General features: G+C 53.7%; 1 non-coding gene across 1 annotated transcript in view; it reads right to left on the bottom strand.

Moving 5' to 3' along the window:
• Positions 1-15,266: 15,266 nt before the first annotated feature.
• Positions 15,267-15,268, bottom strand: part of LOC148669783 (5S ribosomal RNA) — a 119-nt gene continuing 117 nt past the window's right edge. The window contains exon 1 of the ribosomal RNA XR_015937747.1: positions 15,267-15,268. This exon is cut by the window's right edge and continues 117 nt beyond it. This is a non-coding gene — a ribosomal RNA (5S ribosomal RNA).

The following is a 15,268-nucleotide window of genomic DNA, read 5'->3' as shown; positions in this document are numbered from 1 at the left end:
GAAGAGCCCCAGTCGCGCTAGAAAATCCCCCGGGAAAGAGACTTTCAATGTAGGAAAAAAAAGTCGTTAGTAACAGACATAATATGTTTGTTTTGTTTTTTTAATCACTGCGATGTGTGACTAAGCTCATACGACTAAGAGTTGCCCCCTTTGTCTAGATCTGGTAACCTGCTCGTCGCTGGTGGGCCAGATCGTGTCCCCCGTCACTACACTGGGGCATTAAGACCCACACAGACCGCAGGGTGAGTGCCCCCTGCTGGCCCCACTGAGAGGTCGTATCCCACCTCCTCCGCTCTCTCCGAAAAGCAGTATCTTCAGGCCCTGACATCCCACCCCTGCCACTCTCTGCGTAAATAAGTATCGTCAGGCCCTGACATCCCACCCCTGCCACTCCCTGCGTAAAGAAGTGTCGTATGACCCTGACATCACACCCCCACCACTCTCTGCATTAAGCACTGTCGTATAGCCCTGACACCCACCCCTCCACTCTTTGAATAAAGCAGTGTCCTCAGGCCCTGACATCCCACCCCCGCCACTGTCTACGTAAAGTAGTATCGTCAGGGCCTGACATCCCACTCCCGCCACTCTCTGTGTAAAGTAGTGTCATATGGCCCTGACACCAATCCCTCCACTCTCTGCATAAAGCAGTGTCTTATGGCCCTGAAACCCTCCCCCGACACTCTCTGTGTAAAGCACTGTCGTATGGCCCTGACATCACACCCCCACCACTCTCTGCGTAAAGCACTGCCGTATAACCCTGACACCCACCCCTCCACACTCTGCGTTAAGCAGTGTTGTCAGGCCCTGATATCCCACCCCCGCCACTCTCTGTGTAAACCAGTGTCATATGGCCCTGACATCTCACCCCCACCACTCTCTGTGTAAAGCACTGTTGTATGGCCCTGACATCACACCCCCACCACTCTCTGCGGAAAGCACTGTCGTATAGCCTTGACACCCACCCCTCCATTTCTTGCATAAAGCAGTGTCGTCAAGCCCTACCACTCTCTGCGTAAAGAAGTGTCATATGGCCCTGACATCCCACCCCCACCACTAACTGTGTAAAGTAGTATCGTCAGGCCCTGACATATCACCCCTGCCACTCCCTGCGTAAAGAAGTGTCCTATGGCCCTGACATCACACCCCCACCACTCTCTGCCGAAAGCACTGTCGTATAGCCCTGACATCCCACCCCCCCACTCTCTGCTGAAAGCACTGTCGTATAGCCCTGACATCCCACCCCTCCACTCTCTGCATAAAGCAGTGTCGTCAAGCCCTGACATCCCACCCCCACCACTCTCTGTGTAAAGCAGTGTCATATGGCCCTGACATCTCAACCCCACCACTCTCTGTGTAAAGCACTGTTGTATGGCCCTGACATCACACCCCCACCACTCTCTGCGGAAAGCACTGTCGTATAGCCTTGACACCCACCTCTCCACTCTCTGTGTAAAGCAGTGTCATCTAGCCCTGACATCCCACCCCCTCCACTCTCTGAATAAAGAAGTGTCGTATGGCCCTGACACCCACCCCTCCATTCTCTGCATAAAGCAGTGTCGTCAGGCCCTGACATCCCACCCCTCCACTCTCTGCGTAATGCGGTATCGTCAGGCCTTGATATCCAACCCCCGGCACTCTCTGCGTAAAGCAGACATGTTACAGACATTTACAACAAAGACATATTATAAAATATTGACATATACTGTAGGCGGCTGGAGCATTATTGGGAGACAGACTCACTGTTCCTCAGGCTGTGACAGGAGATCACATACTGGGCTGCCAGATCAACTGAGTTCCCTCCTCCCTCTTCCAGTAGGATTGGGACCCGTTGTGATTCTGGAAGGTGTGGGAACTCTGGGATTAGATTTCTGAATTTCGGGAAGAATGTTTCTCTAATCCCAGAGTATCTGTCACAGTGCAGTAGGAAGTGCACCTCTGTCTCTATTTCTCCCCGCTGGCAGTGGGAGCACAGCCTGTCCTCTCTGGGCAGCCAGGTCTGCCTGTGTCGCCCAGTTTCTATGGCCAGGTTGTGGTCACTGAGCCTGTACTTCGTCAGGGTCTGTTTCTGTTTGTTAATTTTTATTTTGGTCAAATATTCAGCTAGTGTGTATTGTCTGTTTAAGGTTCTGTAGCATTCCAGTTTATGTTGTGTTTGTGTGTGTCCCAGTGTGTGAGATATTGCTGTTTGATCTGTGCTGTGATGTGGTTGAGTCTGGGTTGTGGTGCTCTAGCACTGCTGTCCTGAGGCTGGTTAGTGTCGGTGTCACTCACTGCGAGTGTGATCTCAGCAGAGTCTCTGTACTCTTGGGACACTTGACTCACCTGTCTCTCTCTTTCTCTCCCTGTGCTGTCCCTCTCCTGCCCCCTCTCTCCCTCCTCGGACTCCAGCTGGAGGAGGTCCAATTACCACCTCCTGTGAGACAGAAGAAAAATAAGGTGGGTAATGCTCTGATCCTCTCTTTACTCCTGTCCAGTGTCCAGTCAGTGTCCAGTCAGTGTGTCTGTATGAGCCCCCCTCTCTCTCAGTGCAGTGTTCATGTACTGGAGTGTCCAGTCATGTGTCTGTATGAACCCCTCTCTCTCTCTCAGTGCAGTGTTCATGTCCTGGAGTGTCCAGTCCGACTCTTAACGTGACACTCCTGTCTCTGCTTCAGAAGCACTGGTGCGTCTTTTTAAACTCCCTGAGCTGCGTGTCAGTGGAGAGAGATGATCAGGACGAGCCGATGGAGGCGGCGGAGACCGTGGGTCAGGAGAGGAAGAGCGAGGGAGAGGAGGAGCAGGCTGCCGGGAAGGACAAGAAGAGGAAGAGGAGGTGCAGGTGAGCAGACAGGGGGGCGCCGCCCGGTCGTGTCTGTGATTCAAGGAGGAGTCTCCTCTTGCTGTTTGATGTCATGGTGACGTCTGTGTCTGTGTCCCTCACACCTGCAATAACAATATTCTTTACAGGTTCCTTTCCTGGTTCTGTGCCAGCTAAGATCTGGACTGGACTGGACTGGACTGGACTGCACTGAAGCTGAGGGGCCCCAGACTGGACTGGACTGGAGCCTAGGGACACCAGACTGGACTGGACTGGAGCTGAGGGGCCCCAGAGTGGACTGGACCGGAGCTGAGAGACACCAGACTGGACTGGACTGGAGCTGAGGGACCCCAGACTGTGCTGGACCGAAGCTGAGGGACCCCAGTCTGTGCTGGGCCAAAGCTGAGGGACACCAGACTGTGCTGGACTGAAGCTGAGGGACCCCAGTCTGTGCTAGACCAAAGCTGAGGGACCCCAGTCTGGACTGCACTGGAGCTGAGGGACACCAGGTTGGACTGGAGCTGAGGGGCCCCAGACTGGACTGGATTGAAGCTGAGGGGCCCCATTCTGGACTGGACTGAAGCTGAGGGGCCCCAGACTGGACTAAAGCTGAGGGGCCCCAAACTGGACTGGACTGAAGCTGAGGTACCCCAGACCCCAGTCTGGACTGAAGCTTGTAATTTTTGTTCTTTTGTTAAGCATCAATAAAATTTTTTTAAAAAAATCTGTTTAGCTTTTGGTTTTTTCCCTCCCCCCCACCCCAAAGTTGCTGCTGGGAGAGGTGTGAGTGGGGCCAGCAGGGGGCGCTCTCACCCTGCGGTCTGTGTGGGTCCTGATGCCCCAGTATAGTGACAGGGGACACTGGACTGTAAACAGGCGCCATCCTTCGGATGAGACGTCAAACCAAGGTCCTGACTCTCTGTGCTCATTAACAATCCCGGGGTGTTTCTGTAGAAGAGTAGGGGTGTTACCCCAGTGTCCTGGCCTGATTCCCCCCCTGGTCTTGACCCATCATGGCCTCCTTATCACCCCCCCTCTCTGAACTGGCTCCATCCCTCTGCTCTCCTCCCCAATGAGAGCTGCTGTGTGCTGAGCGGACTGGAGCATCATCCAGGTAGGGGCTGCACACTGGGGGGACTGGAGGGGATCCCCCTGACCTGGGAGGAGCTCTGAGGGGAGGGTCCAGACTTATTAATTATTATTATTATTCGTGCTGCACTGGGCTTCAGTCCTGGCAGTGAGAGGGGGACTCTGTGATCAGTACAGATACTTATGACTGTCTAATAATACACGATACAAATGGAAAACAGGGTAGCGCTGTAGTCCCTTCGAAACGTTTTGAACTGCCAGAAGAAGTTTTCACAACCCGGACTCGTGAAGGTACAGGTCTTCTCCCATCGTCCGGAGCAAGGTGTATCGTGTCCTGGTGATTTCTCCCGTTTCGAATGGAGTTTAATGTCGCGTTTCTACTTTATTAGAGAGAGGCACTGAACTTTGGGGAACGTGACATCCACCCAGTAATACTAGTGGGTTGATAAATATAAATGTTTTTTTTCCCCCCATATTATACCTCGCGAAATATAATATGTGTGCGTGTCCTGTAATGGACTGGTGTCCTGTCCAGGGTGTGTGAGTGTGTGTGTCTGTGTGTCCTGTGATGGACAGATGGTACCCAGCCTGGACACCCATGAGACACTGGCTGTGATAGACTGGTATCCTGTGAAGGACTGGTGTCCTGTCCAGGGTGTGTGTGTTTCCTGTGATGGACTGGTGTCCTGTCCAGGGTGTGTGTGTGTACTGTGATGGACTGGTGTCCTGTCTAGGGTGTGTATGTGTCCTGTGATGGACTGGTGGATCACAATATTAATTCTCCTCCTTGATTCCCTCCTTCATCGCCAGAGTGAAAGCGGGACACGGCAGTAAAAGCTCAGCCCTGCGGGTGGTGGTCCTCTCGGCCACACGGGGGCGCTCTGGCTCCACGGGGGGGGGGTTATGTTCAAGTCCCGCTGGGAATCGCACCAACGCGGTGGAGTTCGTGAACATCCCAGACACCAAGAAAACGAGAGAGAGATAAAAGGTCGTTTTCGGAGTTCAAGAAGCAACCCCGAGATTCAGGGAGTTTCCCCGCTGAGCTTACTCTGCCGAAAACACGCAGGTTTTATTTTTTTCCCGTGCCCCCCCTCACACAGGCCGTTTCTGTAGCGTGAAGTTGTGTTTTTTTGCGCGGCGGTCGGTGAGAGGCGAAATTTTATTTATTTTTTTCCCACGGTTTGAAACAGAAACAGCCGGGTGGTGTTGTAGAGAGGTCGAGAGAGGTTTTGGGGGGCGGGGGGGGGGGGTCGTGAGGTCCCACGCAGCGCTCGGAAAAGAAAATGGCGTTTCTTGTCCCGGCAGGACGGGGGGGAACCCGTGTTTTTTGGACATGGCGTGGCCCGAAATTTACGCCCTTGGGCGCTAGAGGGGGGTGGATGTTGGTCTTTCTTTGATTTTGGGGTCGGGGGGGGGGGTGCTAATTTCACTGAACCAAACCCCACGGAAACCCGTGTTGGACGTGGGGGTGCTGAATGCGCCCTCGACGTGATTTTGTCTTTAAATTCAAGTGCAGCTTTTGTAACGCTTGGGCCGGAAACACCTGGACCCGTTTCCTCTGCCTGTCCGAGGTGGCGACTACCGGGGTCGTACAGGGACACCCGGCTGGCCGCTGAGAGTTGGAAAAATAAAATGTCCACCCAAAAAAAAAACAACAACCGTGAAAAATGTCGGCCATTTTTGTTTCGCGGCCGAGCCGTGAGCGCGTGGGGGGCGACGTCACGGGGGCGTCACAATGAGCCGCCTGACGTCACAGAGCGGCGGATTCTAGCGGGGGGCGGCGCCGGAGCCCCATGAGCTCAGAGGAGTGAAGAGAGAAGAGGAGGAAAGCGCTATATAGTCCTTTCTAAACACGTGTTTCTTCCAATAAAGTTACTTCGACTTCAATCATTAGTTTCAGCTTCAGAATCGCTCTTCAGTATCCCCGTGAAACGGTAAGTCAGTCAAAAGTGCCGCTGGCGAGAAATAACAAAATAAGTGGAGAAATAAGTTGTTTTTTTACCGTTACTCAACTCTTATGGGTGTGATCGTGCTGTAAAAAGATATTGAGAGGAGGTGCACCTCTACATAGAGAGTGGCGGGGGTGTGGAACAAGCTGCCCAGCCCTGTGGTTGAAGCCGATACCCTGGCTTCTCTCCAGACACAGCTGGGTGAGCTCCTCCAGTCAGGACAGGAGGCTCTTCTGTACACAGAGGGGGGCGGGGGTGGGGAATAAACCGCCCAGCTGTGTGGCTCCGCCCCCTCCCCTCCCCACTGTGACTCTGCTTGTCTCGGCAGGACGATGCACCGACAGAGATGCCGCATGGCCATGCGCGGTCGCAGCAGGACCCGGGCCCGGCGAGGCGTCGTAAGTCCACCCCTCCCGCCCACCGTCCAGCGTCCAGCATCCAGCCCTCCTCCGACTGACCTCTCCGCCCCCAGCAGCACTCGCTGTATTATAATAATATTATAAACTTCACTGATAGAGCACCTTTCACACACATAGCAGCACAAAGCGCTTGACAGACCAGGTCTCACGGTAACACCTCCAGACGAGGAGAGACACTTCCAGTGGTGATCTTGACTGAGGACACGCCCTCGGCTCAAGAGACAGGGTCACGTGTACAGTATGGCCTTCTGAGAGCACAGATTGCCTCTGGATGACCCAGACTCTTCCTGGACACACTGTACACACTCACCTGTCCAGACTCTCACTGGACACACTGTACACACTCACCTGTCCAGACTCTTACTGGACACACTGGTCAGACTCACCTGTCCAGACTCTCACTGGACACATTGTAGAGACTCACCTGTCCAGACTCTTACTGGACACACTGGTCAGACTCACCTGTCCAGACTCTCACTGGACACACTGTACACACTCACCTGTCCACACTCTCACTGGACACACTGTAGAGACTGCCCAAGGCCCCTAGTCTCGACACGACTGGGCTGGGCTATTTGGTCAGAGCTGTCTCGGAGATGGGCTGTTTGGCGTCTTCACAGGTCACACCGGTCAGGCCGAACCCGGACTGGCAGCGGGAGAGGTCCCGGCCCAAGTCCCGGTGCTTTTCCGTAAGTCTGACCCGGTCGCCTTCCGCGAGACTGGACCGGCCGCCCTGTGGTGGGCCCGGTGCCCCACATCTACCCTACAGCTCCCCCACTGACCCCTAAACTCCCGATACCCTACAGCTCCCCCCACTGACCCCTAAACTCCTGATACCCTACAGCTCCCCCACTGACCCCTAAACTCCCGATACCCTACAGCTCCCCACTCTGACCCCTAAACTCCCAATACCCTACAGCTCCTCACACTGACCCCTAAACTCCCGATACCCTACAGCTCCCCTCACTGACCCCTAAACTCCCGATACCCTACAGCTCCACACTCTGACCCCTAAACTCCCGATACCCTACAGCTCCCCACTCTGGCCCCTAAACTCCCGATACCCTACAGCTCCCCACTCTGACCCCCACAGTCCTGATGGCCGAGAGGTCTCTGCTTGCTGTAGTGATTGAGTGAGCTCTGTGGACCTAACCTCTGTCTTGTGTCCTCGTTTCCAGCATCTCCTAGTGGTCCGTCATTTCACCAGAGCTGAAGGTGAGATCTGGGGAGGAGACAGAGCACCCCCTAACACCCCTGAGCTAGGTTACAGGGTAAGACAGCTTCTTACTGTTGGACACACCTGTCCACACTCTTTCTGGACACACTGGACACACTCGCCTGTCCGGACTCTTACTGGACACACTGTACACAACCACCTGTCCAGACTCTCACTGGACACACTGTCCACACTCACCTGTCTGGGCTCTTATTGGACACACTGTACACACCCACCTGTCCAGACTCTCACTGGACACACTGTCTACACTCACCTGTCTGGGCTCTTATTGGACACACTGTCCACACTCACCTGTCCAGACTCTCACTGGACACACTGTACACACTCACCTGTCCACACTCTCACTGGACACACTGTCCACACTCACCTGTCCAGACTCTCACTGGACACACTGTACACACTCACCTGTCCAGACTCTTACTGGACACACTGTACACACTCACCTGTCCAGGCGTAGTCTCTGCTCCTCATCCCCCCTGCCCCCGCCCGTCCTGCCCCCCATCGCCCGCCCGGCCCCGCCAGGCCCCGCCTGGGGCTCCCCAGTGCGGAGGGCAAGGAGAGAGGCTGAGATGTCTGACGAGGCAAGTGGGGCAGAGTCTGTCCGTCTGTCTGTCCATCTGTCCTTCTGTCCGTCTATCCTTCAGTCCATCTGTCCCTCTGTCCATCTGTCCCTCTGTCCTTCTGTTCTTTTCTCTGTCCATCTGTCTATCTGTCTTTCTGTCCTTTTCTCTGCCTTTCTGTCCATCAGTCCATCTGTCCTTTTCTCTGTCTTTTTGTCCGTCTGTACTTCTCTCTTTCTGTCTTTCTGTCCTTCTGTCTGAGTCTCTCCATGTCTCCCTGCTCTCTGTCTGTCCTGCGTTGTCCCAGCTGGGCCTGTCTCCCTGTGTCTCTCCGTGTGTCTCCCTGCTCTCTGTCTGTCCTGCGTTGTCCCAGCTGGGCCTGTCTCCCTGTGTCTCTCCGTGTGTCTCCCTGTCTGTCTCTCTGTCTGTCCTGCGTTGTCCCAGCTGGGCCTGTCTCCTCTGCTCTTTGCCTTCAGCTCTGTTCGCCGATGTCCCGCCAGCCCGTCACTCTCTCAGCCTGTCTCTTGACTTGCAGGAGGAAGAGGAGGTGGAGACAGCTCTTCCGGCAGGAGAGAGTAAGGAGGTCAGTGCTGGTCCCACCCTGCCCCCTGTCCTGTCTGTGGTGGAGTTTTGCCGTCTTGTCTGTCCCTGGGTCTCAGTGTCTCTCTCTCTTTCAGCCCTGTCTGTCAGTGTCTCTCTCCTCCTCCTCTCTGTCCTCAGTGTGTCTCTCTCCTCCTCTCTGTCCTGTGGTGTCCAGGCGGTGTGTCTCTCTCCTCCTCCTCCTGTCTGTCATGTGGTGTCCAGTGGGTCAGTATTAGTGGGCTACACCCAGGCTCACTCACTGCGAGTGTGATCTCAGCAGAGTCTCTGTGCTCTTGGGACACTTGACTCACCTGTCTCTCTCTTTCTCTCCCTGTGCTGTCCCTCTCCTGCCCCCTCTCTCCCTCCACGGACTCCAGCTGGAGGAGGTCCAATCACCACCTCCTGTGAGACAGAAGAAAAAGAAGGTGGGTAATGCTCTGATCCTCTCTTTACTCCTGTCCAGTGTCAAGTCAGTGTCCAGTCAGTGTGTCTGTATGAACCCCTCTCTCTCTCAGTGCAGTGTTCATGTACTGGAGTGTCCAGTCCGACTCTTAACGTGACTCTCCTGTCTCTGCTTCAGAAGCGCCGATGCGTCTTTTTAAAGTCCCTGAGCTGCGTGTCAGTGGAGACAGAAGATCAGGACGAGCCGATGGAGGCGGCGGAGACCGTAGCTCAGGAGAGGAAGAGCGAGGGAGAGGAGAAGCAGGCTGCCGGGAAGGACAAGAAGAGGAAGAGGAGGTGCAGGTGAGCAGACAGGGGGGCGCCGCCCGGTCGTGTCTGTGATTCAAGGAGGAGTCTCCTCTTGCTGTTTGATGTCATGGTGACGTCTGTGTCTGTGTCCCTCACACCTGCAATAAGAATATCTTTCCAGGTTCCTTTCCTGGTTCTGTGCCAGCTAAGATCGGAGTCGCCTTCCCCACCAAGGACTGGACTGGACTGGACTGGACCGGAGCTGAGAGACACCAGACTGGACCGAAGCTGAGGGACCCCAGACTGTGCTGGACCGAAGCTGAGGGACCCCAGACTGGACTGGACAGGAGCTGAGGGACACCAGACTGTGCTGGACCGACGCTGAGGGACCCCAGACTGTGCTGGACCGAAGCTGAGGGACCCCAGTCTATGCTGGACCGAAGCTGAGGGACCCCAGTCTGTGCTGGGCCGAAGCTGAGGGACCCAAGACTGTGCTGGTCTGAAGCTGAGGGACCCCAGACTGGACAGCACTGGAGCTGAGGGACACCAGACTGGACTGGACAGGAGCTGAGGGACACCAGACTGTGCTGGACCGACGCTGAGGGACCCCAGACTGTGCTGGACCGAAGCTGAGGGACCCCAGTCTATGCTGGACCGAAGCTGAGGGACCCCAGTCTGTGCTGGGCCGAAGCTGAGGGACCCAAGACTGTGCTGGTCTGAAGCTGAGGGACCCCAGACTGGACAGCACTGGAGCTGAGGGACACCAGACTGGACTGGACAGGAGCTGAGGGACACCAGACTGTGCTGGACCGACGCTGAGGGACCCCAGTCTATGCTGGACCGAAGCTGAGGGACCCCAGTCTGTGCTGGGCCGAAGCTGAGGGACCCAAGACTGTGCTGGTCTGAAGCTGAGGGACCCCAGACTGGACTGGACAGGAGCTGAGGGACACCAGACTGTGCTGGACCGACGCTGAGGGACCCCAGACTGTGCTGGACCGAAGCTGAGGGACCCCAGTCTATGCTGGACCGAAGCTGAGGGACCCCAGTCTGTGCTGGGCCGAAGCTGAGGGACCCAAGACTGTGCTGGTCTGAAGCTGAGGGACCCCAGACTGGACAGCACTGGAGCTGAGGGACACCAGACTGGACTGGACTGGAGCTGAGGGGCCCCAGACTGGACTAGACTGGAGCTGAGAGGCCCCAGACTGGACTGGACCAAAGCTGAGGGACCTCAGGCTGTGCTGTACCGAAGCTGAGGGACCTCAGACTGTGCTGGACCGAAGCTCAGGGACCTCAGACTGGACCGAAGCTGAGGGACCCCAGTCTGTGCTGGACCAAAGCTCAGGGACCTCAGACTGGACCGAAGCTGAGGGACCCCAGTCTGTGCTGGACCGAAGCTGAGGGACCCCAGACTGTGCTGGACCGATGCTGAAGGACCCCAGTCTGGACTGAAGCTGAGGGACCCCAGACTGCACTGGACTGAAGCTGAGGGACCCCAGACTGTACTGAAGCTGAGGGGCCCCAGACTGGACTGATGACCTTTTGTTAAGCATCAATAAATTTTTTTAAAAAAAAATCTGTTTAGCTTTTGGTTTTTTCCCTCCCCCCCCCCCCCAAGGTTGCTGCTGGGAGAGGTGTGAGTGGGGCCAGCAGGGGGCGCTCTCACCCTGCAGTCTGTGTGGGTCCTGATACCCCAGTATAGTGACGGGGGACACTGGACTGTAAACAGGCGCCGTCCTTCGGATGAGACGTAAAACCGAGGTCCTGACTCTCTGTGCTCGTTAACAATCCCGGGGTGTTTCTGGAGAAGAGTAGGGGTGTTACCCCAGTGTCCTGGCCTGATTCCCCCCCTGGTCTTGACCCATCATGGCCTCCTTATCACCCCCCTCTCTGAACTGGCTCCATCCCTCTGCTCTCCTCCCCACTGAGAGCTGCTGTGTGCTGAGCGGACTGGAGCATCATCCAGGTAGGGGCTGCACACTGGGGGGGCTGGAGGGGATCCCCCTGACCTGGGAGGAGCTCTGAGTGGAGAGTCCAGACTTATTAATTATTATTATTATTCGTGCTGCACTGGTCTTCAGTCCTGGCAGTGAGAGGGGGACTCTGTGATCAGTACAGATACTTATGACTGTCTAATAATACACGATACAAATGGAAAACAGGGTAGCGCTGTAGTCCCTTCGAAACGTTTTGAACTGCCAGAAGAAGTTTTCACAACCCGGACTCATGAAGGTACAGGTCTTCTCCCTTTGTCCGGAGTAAGGTGAGAGGTCACCCCCTCGGGGCGCAGTATCCCCGATGCACCCCCCCACCACCACCCAAAACGACACACACTTCTGTGACGATTGGGAGACCCCGGTTCGACCAGCCCCTGCGGTGGAGGAAACGACCCGCTGGAGAGAATACGCAGACTCCACACAGAAGGGTCACCTCGGCATTTATTCCAACAGCAAAACAACACCAGAGAGAAACGGTCTCCGAAAGATAAGCGCACACCAGGAAAAACACGACAGGGTCATTACAAATGGGAATAGGAGTTCTTTTTTTTAATGTCGCGTTTCTACTTTATTAGAGAGAGGCACTGAACTTTGGGGAACGTGACATCCACCCAGTATTACTAGTAGGTTGATAAATATAAATGTTCTTTTTCCCCCCGTATGATACCTCGCGAAATATAACGATGGCCAACTCCTTAAGTTGAAATTTAAACCCTTCTCACGCTACAAGACAGTCCGTCAACATCGCCGCGGCCCGAAGTGCGACCTTCGGTATGACGTTGGCCGAAGGGGGTGGGGTAAGTACGTCACAGCCGGGGGAAGCCCCTATCACGTGAGAGGGGTGCGGCGGGCGACGAGCCCCAGGGGGCGAAGAGAAATTGATTTGTGTGGGGTGTGGAAACACTACACGACCGCGCAAGCGAGCCGTTTTTTTTTTTGTTTTGTTTTTTCCAGAACATCAGAACAACCGCAGAGATGACCATCGATCCACCTCCAGACGTTTCCTTTTTTGTCCTCTTTGGCCCCCAAAATAAAAAAAAAAACTGGGATCCATCGTGGCGTTGCCAAATTAAAACGTCAACCACTTTTCGGGCTTTCGTGCTGTCCATGATGAAACCGTCATGGTTGTGTAAGCATACGTTACGTCACAGACCGGCGGCGCTCGGACGTGAGGAGTGTCGTTACGTTTTTGAAACGGGCATGTCAGACAAGATCTCTGACAAGATCTCCGAAAAACCCAAACCTGTAAGATTCAATTTCAATTCAGTTTTTTTATATAGCGCCTTTCACAACACGAATGCCCCAAGGCCCCGAACAAAGGAGTTGTTCCACACCCCCGCCACCCTCTGTGTACAGTAGAGCCCCCTGTACTGACTGGAGGAGCTCACCCAGCTGTGTCTGGAGAGAAGCCGGGGTATCGGCTTCAACCACAGGGCTGGGCGGCTTGTTCCCCACCCCCACCCCCTTCTGTGTACAGAAGAGCCTCCTGTCCTGACTCCAGTAGGAAATGTCACCTGGAGGCAACACACCGGCTTCTTTTAACAGATCACCTCGGGAATCGGGAACAACGGAGCTGTGTGCGGACGTCTGTACGGAGGGGTTCAGCGCGGGGGGGCTCCGGGCTCGGGTCTGGACCCGGGGGGGACTGTCTGTGTGGAGTCTGCATGTTCTCCCTGTGTTCTTCGGGTCCAAAGACAGGCTTTTGGGCTAATTGGCTTCTGGGAAAACTGGCCCTGGTGTGTGTGTGTCCTGTGATGGAGTGCTGTCCTGTCCAGGGTGTGTGAGTGAGTGTGTGTTTGTCATGTGATGGACTGGTTCCTGTCCAGGTTGTGTGAGTGTGTGTGTCTGAGTGTCCTGTGAGGGACTGGTGTCCTATCCAGGTTGTGTGTGTGTGTCCTGTGAGGGACTGGTGTCCTGTCCAGGGTGTGTGAGTGTGTGTGTGTCCTGTGATGGACTGGTGTCCTATCTAGGGTGTGTGTATGTCCTGTGATGGACTGGTGTCCTGTCCAGGGTGTGTGAGTGAGTGTGTGTGTCTGTGTGTCCTGTGATGGACAGATGGTACCAAGCCTGGACACCCATGAGACACTGGCTTCCTCAGAAGACTCTCACGGAGGGCACACTGTCCCTAACCCGGGTCCAGAAGAAACTACCGTGATCTATAATTCCTGCGCCTCGGAAGGGTTTATGACGTCTATGTCCGGCGCCCGCGCCCGTGGACCGGCGGTTTGGCGTCGCGCTCCGCAGCTCGAGCTTCGGTGCGAGGCAGGGCGGGAGGGAGTCGATGTGGCTCCGGCGCCATCTTTGCTGGTGAGTCAATTGTGACCGTTGCGGTACAATAAACCATCAATAAACCTTTTCCCACCCCGTCCAGTATTTCTGTCGCGGCCCACGTCCCTTACAATCGACAAACTATAAAAAAAACAGTAGCCCTTCGCAACATTACACGCCATTTTTTTTATTTTAAACGTCCGCTAGATACGCAGGTGGCTCGATACCTGTCTTATCCTCGCCGGCGTCTTTATACCGGCAAGTGAATTTTATTTGGGGTCCCTCAGAATTGTGACAGAAATGTCAGTGAACCACAATAAAAAACGAAACTTTTTTTTAAAGGCGGTGAATGGATTTTTTGAGTAACCGTGTAGCGACTAACGTAAGGAAAAAAAGGTTGTCTTTCCCTACGAAGACGTTTTGGTACAGGACTTTCTTTAAATATCAGTTGTGCATAGCGTTTTACAAAAAGTTGATGATGATCTTGGAGATAATTGCAAAGGAAAATTGAGATAACTACCAAAACATTACGTGTGAAACGACAGGACAGAACTTTGAACCCACAAAGAAACAAAGGTATGAAATATTGCCTCGTCATGGGGGGTTGATAATTGTAGTAAGTGTTCCTAATTTTCGTAAAGAAATGTATATTATGTGACTCACACGTGAGATTTAGTGTATATACGTTTCATATTGTGCATATATACGGGGTTAAAAAGTGGAATGAGTATGATTATAAACTCGTGTGTCCTATAATCAGATTGTCCTATAATTTTTGAACAAGCTTTGATTAGACAGGTGAAAAACAACATCAGATCCTTTTTTTAAATATATTCTCACGTCTGAATATCAGCTTCTCCCCTCTGGCCAACATTTCAGGGCTCCCAGGTGTAGATCCCAAATTGAAACAAATATTAATTTGTTACCCAGTTAAACAGTTAATAGAAGTGAGTGACCAGGGTAAATAAAGGTGGGTCAGTGTAAACTGTTTATTCTGGACCAGACTTCGTCATGTGTGATATGTCATGACTTCTTATATTAAGTTGTATCTTTATATTTAGTTCTACATGTGTAATAGATGCGATGTGTGTCCATAAAAAGGTTTCTCCAGGGGAAAATCAAGTTGGTTTTAAAACCGTGTTTCCTTTTTAGGGTACGTTTGCATTCCAAGTGTGGGGTTTTTGCCTTTTTATCATATTTTGGATGTGAATCCGTGGTATTTTTGCTGAGACAAGTTGCCTTTCTTTACGCGGAGGGATCTGCTCGTGAGATGTCCGCTTGGGCCATTTCTGAGCTCAGTATAAGGTGTAGAAAGCATGACTGTCATCATAACCCGCCTCTCACCCAGGTGTGGAATAATGTTGTGACTATTGCTTCAGCAATAACATGCTGATTGCATGTTTCTAGATGGGTATAACAGAGATCTCAACTACTGAGGGGCCTTATTAATAAAGTCTCCACAGCCGAAGCGCTGTGTCTCTTTTCAGCTGGCGATAAACCTTTCCTCGATCCTTTGCGGACTTGTAAAACTGTTCCTGATCAGAATAAAAAACGCTCACGCTAATACACAAGCACCCGTGTCTCGCCAAAGCTGACAAATAAACAGACGGACAAGCCGCACTGCACGTGTGAACAGGGGAATGAGCGAGCGAGCGGGGATAGGGCGCCTCCTGCGCTTAAAAG

Source organism: Lepisosteus platostomus, chromosome 5 (assembly GCF_059453375.1).
Source record: "Lepisosteus platostomus isolate fLepPlt1 chromosome 5, fLepPlt1.hap1, whole genome shotgun sequence".
Taxonomy (NCBI): Eukaryota; Metazoa; Chordata; class Actinopteri; order Semionotiformes; family Lepisosteidae; genus Lepisosteus; species Lepisosteus platostomus.
Note: the sequence above shows the minus strand (reverse complement) of the source record. Positions and strands in the feature narration are given on the sequence as shown.